We start from the raw sequence: 10,000 nt of genomic DNA, 5'->3' as shown, positions 1-10,000 counted from the left end.
GAGTACATACCTCTTACTAACCGAGTTCGAGGTCCGTACTGTAAGTTACGGACCGAGTTTTTTCCATCACGCTTGGGTCATAAATCAACGGGAAAAAACGAGGATCCGTAACTTACAGTACGGACCGAGAAAACGAGGTTAGTAAGATATTTATTATATCTCTGAGGTTAACCGGCGCGCGGGCAAGGAAACAGTCAAAATGAAGCGGAAGGTTCAACTGCCACAAAGAATGCCGTGCCAAAATCCCAAAAACTAAATCTTCTTGGCTGTTAAGTTTGAAATAGTTGCTTGCAAAATTCAAACAGTTTTCAGTTCAAGTTTATGCAACAGAAATTACATGAAAAACTCGCTAGATGATGTTTTGTCGAAATTTTAAATTTAGCGGGCTGTACAGCAGGCCGTAATGTAGAATGCGGCCCGCTAATTTAGCCAATTACAGCGCGCTTACTATCTGAGAGATATAATAAGGCAAAGGAATGCACGGAAATTCGTGTTGCACGTGCAGGACGAGCATTTTTCCTTTTTCAACCAATAATATTCTTGCTTTGTGACGTTGCCGTAGCCGTACCCGTCGTCTTTGCTAAAACTCCCTAGTATTTGGTTGGGGGACCTCAAAATATACGACTTGCTATCAGAAACATAGGACCGAAAATTCTACTTTAGGGCTCATAAAATGCGAGCTAAGCTAAGATGCAGATTTTGTAAGCCTGCCTTACGCAAAACAAATATTGATGTACCAGTAAATAAATAGTGATATACAGTTTGTGGGAAGAGCAGTAGGAAGTTTTCAGGAAGTGTCGATCGACAAAATATTTTGCAATCAGCAATAAAATTTGCGACATGAAAACAACATAAATTTTGAACCTCGAATATAAAAAGTTACCATAAGCGAAAAACATTTTGGGAGATTTTTGCTCCGTTCAATTTTTGTATTGTACTTTTGGCTGCGCAAGGAAATCGCAAAATCGAAAGTGCCGTCGATTTCAGCGGCCGCCATGATCAAGGTATTGAGCGTGTTTACTAAAAACTCGCGAAAAAAAGGATACATCTGTGTCAAAATGATGGCAATACACCGGGTTTTTGTTTTTGCTAGTTTTTTTTTTTTCTTTCAAGTGTTATAAATTTTGACAAAAAATGTGCAAATTCAACCGCCCAATTCTCGAGGTTGACCGATGTCTCTGCAAAGTCAAGGATTCACTCTCCTAGACAAGGTTATTTACATGTAGCAGCTGCTTTATTATTCACCAGCGTCACAAATTCTTGCCGATTTTTTCAAGGAATATATATTGACATGCAAATAAACTTATTTTGTGGTTGGACTTACTGAAGACAGTGAAATTTAATTATTAGCATCTGCGTAATTAATGTTAATTCCTTGAAGGCTTGATAAATACAATTACGATCACGAACAGCCTACTACGTACAAAATCCTATTATCTAATAAAAGCATCATGAATGCGCAAAGTTTGTTTATTACGGCTTTTCATTCTCGTATCTTTCAATGCTTTCCGGTTTCGCGAATGTGTTTGAACTTTGTCAACACGAAGGAAGCGTGACTGTCATTGGACGACTGAGTCAATGCAGTCATGCCAGTAGACCGAGGGGAATAAAGAAATTTTTGCGGTTGACAAACTACGGTCCGCCACGGCATACTGTATAAGAAGGACTGGACTGGATTGGACTGGACTAGTAAAACGCGGACTAGTAAAACGCGGACTTGTAAAACACGGGTTAAACGAGGGTTAACTGATAGCCAATCATTTGTCCCCATTTTTACCAATGTTGACAGCTCAGCGAATTCCCACGCAATCATTGCTAAAAATGGGGACATATGATTAGATATCATTTAACCCTCGTGGGAATACAGGATCTCACAGGAGATCTAAAAATAATTTAAGAGGGATTACGATGGGAATAGGACCAATAAGAGGGATTACCTCTCTTACCTTCATACTCTCTTGACTTTGTGTATTGTGGACAGGGAGGATTACAATGTTTTTAAATCTTGCGAAAGTGATTGGAATAATTGAAAGAAAGGTGTTTGCTGATACCGTGATAAGAATTGTCCGTAAGGGCTGGATCGCACTAGCGCATTTTTATTTTTTATTTTTTGTTTTGCCTAGAAATAGTAAATCGCAAAGCTTGGACGAGTGCAACCGTAGTGTGAGAACCTAGTGTCGGCAGACTCTACAAAACTTCAAAGGAGCCGGTGTCTTGCTTCCTGGTCGGCCGATATTTTTTGTAAGAAGAAGCCTTTTTTTCCGAAAAATGAAGCTCAAGACATTTAATTTTTTGTAGGCTGGTGCTACCCGTCCCTAAGATTGATTTTTGCTTTGATGCTCGGCCAGTCAATCGCTTCAACGTCTACAAACCAGGCTTGAGAATGGAATGACTCCTTTATTTCAACTGTGACTCAATTTTGCTTTACTGAACCAAAATATATCCCATGGCTTTAATGTTTTTGCCCCCATTATCCGAAGACGAGTGATTTACAGCGACGTTCCCACATGTGTTGGAATCATCATGATACCCTCCGGTACCAAACCCAATTCTGGAGTCTGGGGTTGCGCAGTTTTTCTGGTTGTTTCTAATAATGCCGATTCTTGCTTTAGAGGAGCCTTTTGATGAGCCAGCGGCATTGAACCCTTCCATGTTACAGTTGGCCTGCAAGGACGCTTTAGAACCAATCAGCGTCTTCCATGTGTTGCGGCTCAGTGATGTGGAGCGGTATTTGCCGTCAGCTATCAGTGAATGCAGAGACTGGGCCTGCTTGTTGATGACCAGAAACTTGATTGGCTGACCAGGGTTCTTTCTCATACCGAGGCAGATTTTGGAGAAAGACGTGTTCCAGTAGGTCGGTAGTTTGGTCTCTTCAAAGTCAAACCCAGTCTTCCTCCTGGGAGGTTGTAGGCGTTTTTATTGCTCCACAAGGCCGAATCATAATGAAAGGTTTTCTGAAATAAAAACAAAAAACACAGAATTAGGTGCATGGGCACAACCGCAGAAAAAAAGCCCTGAGAACGAGGTTGGTATAAGTTGGCAAAGGAGTTGATTGCAGAAGATGTCGAAAATAAAATATCTATGCGGTTAGCGAAGAGAACTTCGATTGTTGAGAAAAGCTTGCGCTGTCGGATACCTTTTTGCCGTCAGTCTTCATCGCAAGCGTCCATCCTCCACCTCCGCACCCAAAGTTTCCCATGAGACAATAAACAGGAATCTTCTGCGACCCAAACATCAGTGGATATACTTGGCTTTTGGAGAACCTGTATCAAATAAAACCTCGTTGAAATGTTTCGGAAGCTAATACGAAAAGCTTCCCGCGTGCGTTAATCCCTGATGTCTACATTTTAAAATACATATAAATTCAGTATTTTAATTAGGCGCTTACTTGTGTTTTTCATACAGCTCTTTGCACGAAGACGAAGAGACAGGAACAGCAGGAACAGCTGTAGAAAGTATATAAAAAATGTCGTGATCAGAAATAACTTCATAAAGTCTTTTATTTTGGATAAGGAACATCTGAAAAAGCTGGTCGAGCGAAATTGGATGAATCGATATTAGATGGGATGCCAATCGCTAAAAGCGACCAGGAAAAGCTGCTCTAGACCGTCAAACGCGACGTTTTCTTCGCCTCTCGCCAATTTCTCATCTTTTTGTATTTCATCAATGAAACCATTGAAATGACAGATTGAGTTTTAAAAATCAGCTTACCTAGTGAGGAATTGTTGACTACTGCAACGAGACTTTCTAGTTTATTTTGCAGCGTTTTAATAGCCTCGTTGGCTCCCGAATCCTGAAGCAAGTTGCACATAAGATTGCAAAGCATGACACGGTTGAACGGTTTGGCGCAAGATTTGTCGGATCTGTCTGCATTCACAGCCATCGAGAAAAGGACTGCAACGAAATAAACGATAAGACGTAAGCGCATTTTGTACCAGATAAGGAAGCTCTCCCTCTTAACCAAGATTCCAAAATTCCTTGATTCCCAAGTAATAGTGCGGTACTAAGCAAGTGTAAATTAAACAAGGAAATTAATAAGATTTTCCTATAGTTATAAATACGACCGAAACTTTTCTTGTTAACAACCTCATCCAATCAATTTAATCCAAGTTTACTGTTTTTTTTTACTCGGCTCATTCCCTTTTGGCGTTAACGCCAAGTATCAGTCTACAACATGTACTGTAGCAGTGTACAGATATAAGAGGCAATTTACTATAATTATTTTGTGTGACAATATAAATTAATAAGGCAAGTCATTGAGTTACTCGGGCTGTGAAAGGTGCTATAAAGGTACAATAAATGCATATGGATTTATTCGCAGCGATACAGCCCAAGGAATCTAATTAAGAGAATGAATATGGACATAAGCCTGGATGTGTTTTTCCGGCGGAGTAATTTGTTACGATTGATCACAGGTGACCTCGAGACCCGTATTCATGTATCATGAAGAGATCGCGTGGCGTATCCGCCTGTTCGGCATAACAAACCCCCATGTTAAAATATTCCAACAGTACGCCGTATGTTTTAGTTGATTTTTGCGTATTTGATCTATGAAATGTCCTGGATTTCAAATAGAGTTTGGAATTTTATCCCCAGTTTCACTTAAAACTCATTCATACTTTGTGCCAAAGTGCTTTGCTTTTCTGATTCAAGTACCAGTCTTCTCACCCTGCGAGCAGAGCCTCTCTAAAAACTCACCAGCGGGAGAGTTAAGAAAGGCTCTGCTGGCAGGGTGCAATCTTCTGGTAACGTACTTTTATTGACCTGTCCGCATAGTAATAAAGTAAGATCCATACATTTTCGGGCGGCATTTTGTTTACATTTTTTGCTTCATTAGCATAAGGCTAATGTTTTCTGATCAGTCAGCCAAGAATAAAAGTACTGAATATTGGAAGTGCATTGCATAATGAGAAATCTCTGAAAATTTGAACGCGATACATAGGATACAAATCTCTAAAATGTTTGAGATCATTTGCGCTTTTGGGCTAAATTGCAGAATACCCGGCCCACCAAATGTCCTACTTAAAAAAGCTGCCACCGCGGTCCCGCAGTCGTGTTTAACAATTGCGCTTCCGCGTCCACTAAATGTCTTACTTAAAAAACTGCCACCGCAGTCCCGCAGTCGTGTTTAACATTGCTGTTTTCGCGTCCACTAAATGCCTTACTTAAAAAACTGCCACCGCAGTCCCGCAGTCGTGTTTAACAATGCTGCTTGTCCGCAGTGGCATGGGACAGAAAATTATATTCATAATTCAGTTCCTAAATCGGGTATTCTGCAATCACTCCTTAGCTTTCATTTTGCTGTTCCGTTAACTACGCTTTTCACGAGATCGTGTGAAGAAGAAAGAATTTGTTTACTGATTAAGCCTAAGCGCTCGTTTCAGTGATTGGGTCTAAGCACTCTTAGCTTTTATTTTGCGGTTCGGTTAACTACTCTTTTCATGAGATCGTGTGAAGAAAGCGGTCGCTTACTGATTAAGCCTAAGCACGATCGTCTGAACAAGAAAGCAGTCGTTTACCGATTAAGCCTAAGCGCTCGCTTCAGTGATTAGGCCTAAGCATTCTCGTAAAATTTTAGCTTTCATTTTCCGGTTCGGTTCACTACACTTTTCACGAGATCTAGACTTTCGAAAAGTCCTTCGTCGAGATACGCGCGGAACTTCGTCGACTTCGTCGCTCGCTCATTTACTTCGCGTACGAAAAATCACGATTCGCTCGCTAAAACATTTTCTCCTGGGATTATCGTGAGGTCGACTTGTGGCAAGTCTACACGAGATCGTGTGAAGAAGAAAGCACTCGTTTACTGATTAAGCCTAAGCGCCCCTTTCAGTGATTAGACCTAAGCACTCTCGTAAAATTTTAGCTTTCACGTTGCGGTTCGGTTAACTACACTTTTCACGAGATCATCTTGCCCTTGAACAATTTTCATTCATCTACTACGGGACTGTGAACCGCGGGGGCAGTTCATTTTACTCCTTGCCTTTTAAAATTTTTATTTGGTGCATTATTTTTTACATCTCCTAAGAACATTTCAAATAAGTCACTGTCTCTGTTCCTGTAGCGCCACATAAACTCTCCTAATTAAATATGACGAAAAGTGGTGTTTTCGGACTCCAAAAGGAGGCATTTTAACCTTCGCGTGCCGCCAGTGTCCTTCTATTCTGTTCGTGCTATCATCATCTTTGTTTAACATTTTGCATTCAACGACTACGGGACTGCGGACCGCGGTGGCAGTTCACTTTAATATTTTGCATTCAACGACTACGGGACTGCGGACCGCGGTGGCAGTTCACTTTCACATTTTGCATTCAACGACTGCGGGACCGTGGACCGCGGTGGCAGTTCACTTTCCCATTTTGCATTCAACAACTACGGGACTGTGGACCGCGGTGGCAGTTCACTTTAACATTTTGCATTCAACGACTACGGGACTGCGGACCGCGGTGGCAGTTCACTTTAACATTTTGCATTCAACGACTGTGGGACTGTGGACCGCGGTGGCAGTTCACTTTAACATTTTGCATTCAACGACTACGGGACTGCGGACCGCGGTGGCAGTTCACTTTAACATTTTGCGTTCAACGACTGCGGGACTGTGGACCGCGGTGGCAGTTCATTTCACTGCGTACCCTTTAACACTCTTCTTTTCATTCATTTTGCCAGCTTTTTTAAGTAGGACATTTGGTGGGCCGGGTATTCTGCAATTGCTCCCGCTTTTATCCTCCAAGAATTTATCAGCTTGGATGACAAAAAACTGGATCGTCATTATCACAGGCAAAATTAAGTCAATTTGTAAATAGAATGACACCTTCTGTGAGCAAACTCGTGTGTTAATAAAACAAAGTGTACAATGACGACCAAATGTTTGGCATGACCCTTGACCTAAGTTGCATAAAATCGAATTTCCGGTTTGCTGCGACACTTTTAAACTTGGCAGGCCCCAGATCGATTCGATAATGAGAGCCGATAGAGACAAGGTCCTGTGTCTGTGTTAACTCTGACTACTCCAAACTGTGAATCCAATTCTGGGAGTGGTCAGGCGCAGAAGACACTGAGTTTGAGACCAGAGGTGTTACACTTGCTGGTTCCTCATGAGCCAATCGTCTACGTAATAGTGAATTTGTAGGCCCAGGGATCGAGCATGGGCCATCATGACATCCACTACCCGAGTGAAAACTCTTGGGCTCACTGACAAACTTAACGGCAGAACATGAAACTGGAAAACTTTGCCCTGGTAACAGAAACGAAGAAAGTTCCTCGATGATGGGTGGATCGGAACATGAAGGTAAGCATCTGTCAGATCCACTTAGATTACCCAATCTCCCTTCTGAATGGAAAGCCGAAGATTGGCAGGCGTCTCCAAGTAAACGTTCTCCTTCGCCAAGTGATAGCTCAATGACCGAAGGTCGATGACCAACCGAAGCTTCCCATTTTTTGGGGGGATAACAAAGTGCTGGCTGTAAAAACCCTGGACAAAACTGGTTCGGCCCCCTTCTCCAAAATTGAAAGACTCTGGGACCTTAGATGCTCTTTCATGCTTCTGGCCTCTGACAGAGAAAAGGGCACCGGATTGGACGTGAATATAGGCTGAGCGTCGAAACTGATACGAAGGCCATGTTGTAGAAGGTGCAAAACATGTTGATCCCTTGTTATAGACTCCCAGGAGTCCAGAAAAAGGGACAGACAACTGTGCCCCGGAGCTGTGGGCAGTGGCAGGTCTAAAGAAAGTTGAAGTGCAAGACAGGGAGAGGCCACCGCCCTGTCCATTCAGACGTTTTTTGGGTCTGTTCTAGGCTTGTTGGTATGACCCCCTGGGGCTACCTTGGGTGGAAGAGGCTGGAAGAGGTTAGCGAGAACCATGGGGAATAGTTCTTTTTGCACCTACAGCGGCCATTTTGATTTCTATTGTTTCGAAAGACATTATGGGATACTCAGGGGGCAAATTAATATGTATTTGCCCTCTGGGCATCCCATAATAGCTATTTGAAACAATAGAAATCAAAGTGGCCGCCATATCTGCAAAAAGGTCTACGGCAGGCTGAACCTTAGCCCGTGAGGCATGACCCCGTTGGGGAGCTGAGGTGGAGGAGGTTGAGGCCCTCCTTTTATGGGATAATCATTCTGGCTTACGTCTCTTGAGCTCTGCCAACTCCTTAGCCGATGTAACCTGACCCGCAAACAAGGCGCTGTGATAGAGGTGATATAGCTGTTGGTATTTTCCTTGATCTCTCAAAAGCATTCGATACAGTTTATCATAATCAAGAGATTATGACATAATATTTTATTTGACAAAATTGAACACTCTGGTATACGTGGACTGGCCTTAAAATGGGTAAAAAGCTATTTCTCTAACAGATTACAATTTGTAGATTTCAACGGTCATGTTTTTTCTCGCTTTAATATATCCTGTGGGGTTCCTCAGGGCTCTATTCTAAGGCCTTTATTTTTCTTCTTTACATTAATGATATAGTCAATGCATCACGGCACTACAACTGATTTTATTCGCGGACGATACCAACGTTTTTGTCTCGTAAAGATCCTGAATATTTGGTTAATCAGCTGAATATCGAGTTAAGTTGTCAGTATGGTTTAGGGTTAGTAAGCTTTCACCGAATCTTAAAAAGTCCAAGTTCATAGTGTTCAAACCAAACCAAAAACGTGGAAGTTATAATTTTCAAATTTTGATAAATGAACAAGAAATTGATCAAGTTCGAGTCTTGAAATTTTCGGACTCTTTTTTTCCTCCAGTTTTTCTTTTATAAAATTTTTTTTTCCTTTTTGTCTTAATTTTTGTTAACATTTTTTCTTAGTTTGTTTCTTTTAATTTTCTTTGAAGTGAAGTGTGTAGTCGACCGTTATAAATGGCATCGACCGTTTCAAATGGCAACGACCGTTCTGAGAAATGGCAACGACCGTTTCAAATGGCAACGACCTTTTACGAAAGGGAAATTTGCGTCAGCGATAACACCAGGCGGCATGGAAGGTGAGTTCCACAACGCTCGGCGGATCAACATCCCCTGTGTTGTTACGAAAGCTCCTTTCCCCTAAAACAGACATTAAAGAAAAAGGGAAACCGGACCGCTAAACACATACACAGGGAAACCGGACCGCTAAACACATACAGTGAAGATGATCAAGTTCATGCCTTAACCTGCTCTACTGGACCGCTAAACACATACACAGGGAAACCGGACCGCTAAACACATACAGTGAAGATGATCAAGTTCATGCCTTAACCTGCTCTACTGTAACTTTTTACAAATTACTTTATAATGTAAAGGTGAAGGTTCAAAGCAAGAATTGCTTATTTACAGTTAATCAACTGCCTTGCTTAAGTGGAAGGTGGGTGCCTGGGATACCCTGGGGCTTCCACTGTGGCCAGCCTGCCCCTAGATAGAATACTGCCCCCATGGCTGGCAAATCCCTGCAACCCAGCCATGAGACCCCCATACCAGGCACCCGTCACACTGATGAAACAATGGAAGGAAGAAAAATAAGAGATGGGAGGGGGGGGGGGGGAAGGTGCTAAAAGAACTGCTCCATAGACCACTGTACAAATGCTTGACGAAGAACTAGCAGATCCTAGCAGTGTACAAAGCTACAACGTACCATGTGAGCCTGCACTTATGGGATTGACCGCTGGATGCCCACTAAGCTCGTGGGCAGCTGGACGCTACACTTGTGGACCGCTTGACTGCTAAGCTTGTGACCCGCTTAAGGACGTTCGTGCTAATTGTTTATGCGCAACGTTACTGCGCAGGTAACGCGACTGTAATATGTCACACATTACTTCGAGCATTGGTAAAGTTGTGCTTTTAAAACCTTTGCAAAAACCGTGGACGATAAGTCTTGCACAGCGGTGGATCAGAGAAGATCGTGGTCAGTCAAAATTGATTTAAGAATATTTATGAAAGTCAAGTAGACTACTGCACGACTGATATTCGCGTTGTTTTATCAGTCGTGCACTAGTCTACTTTCACGAAAATAGAGCAGTATTTTT

The 10,000-nt window shown here is 42.2% G+C and overlaps 1 pseudogene; it reads right to left on the bottom strand.

Moving 5' to 3' along the window:
* Positions 1–1,989: 1,989 nt before the first annotated feature.
* LOC137979210 (uncharacterized skeletal organic matrix protein 5-like) overlaps positions 1,990–10,000 on the bottom strand; it is a 14,672-nt pseudogene continuing 6,661 nt past the window's right edge.

This window comes from Montipora foliosa, chromosome 12, assembly GCF_036669935.1.
Source record: "Montipora foliosa isolate CH-2021 chromosome 12, ASM3666993v2, whole genome shotgun sequence".
Classification (NCBI taxonomy): domain Eukaryota; kingdom Metazoa; phylum Cnidaria; class Anthozoa; order Scleractinia; family Acroporidae; genus Montipora; species Montipora foliosa.
This window is presented reverse-complemented; position numbering and strand designations above follow the sequence as displayed.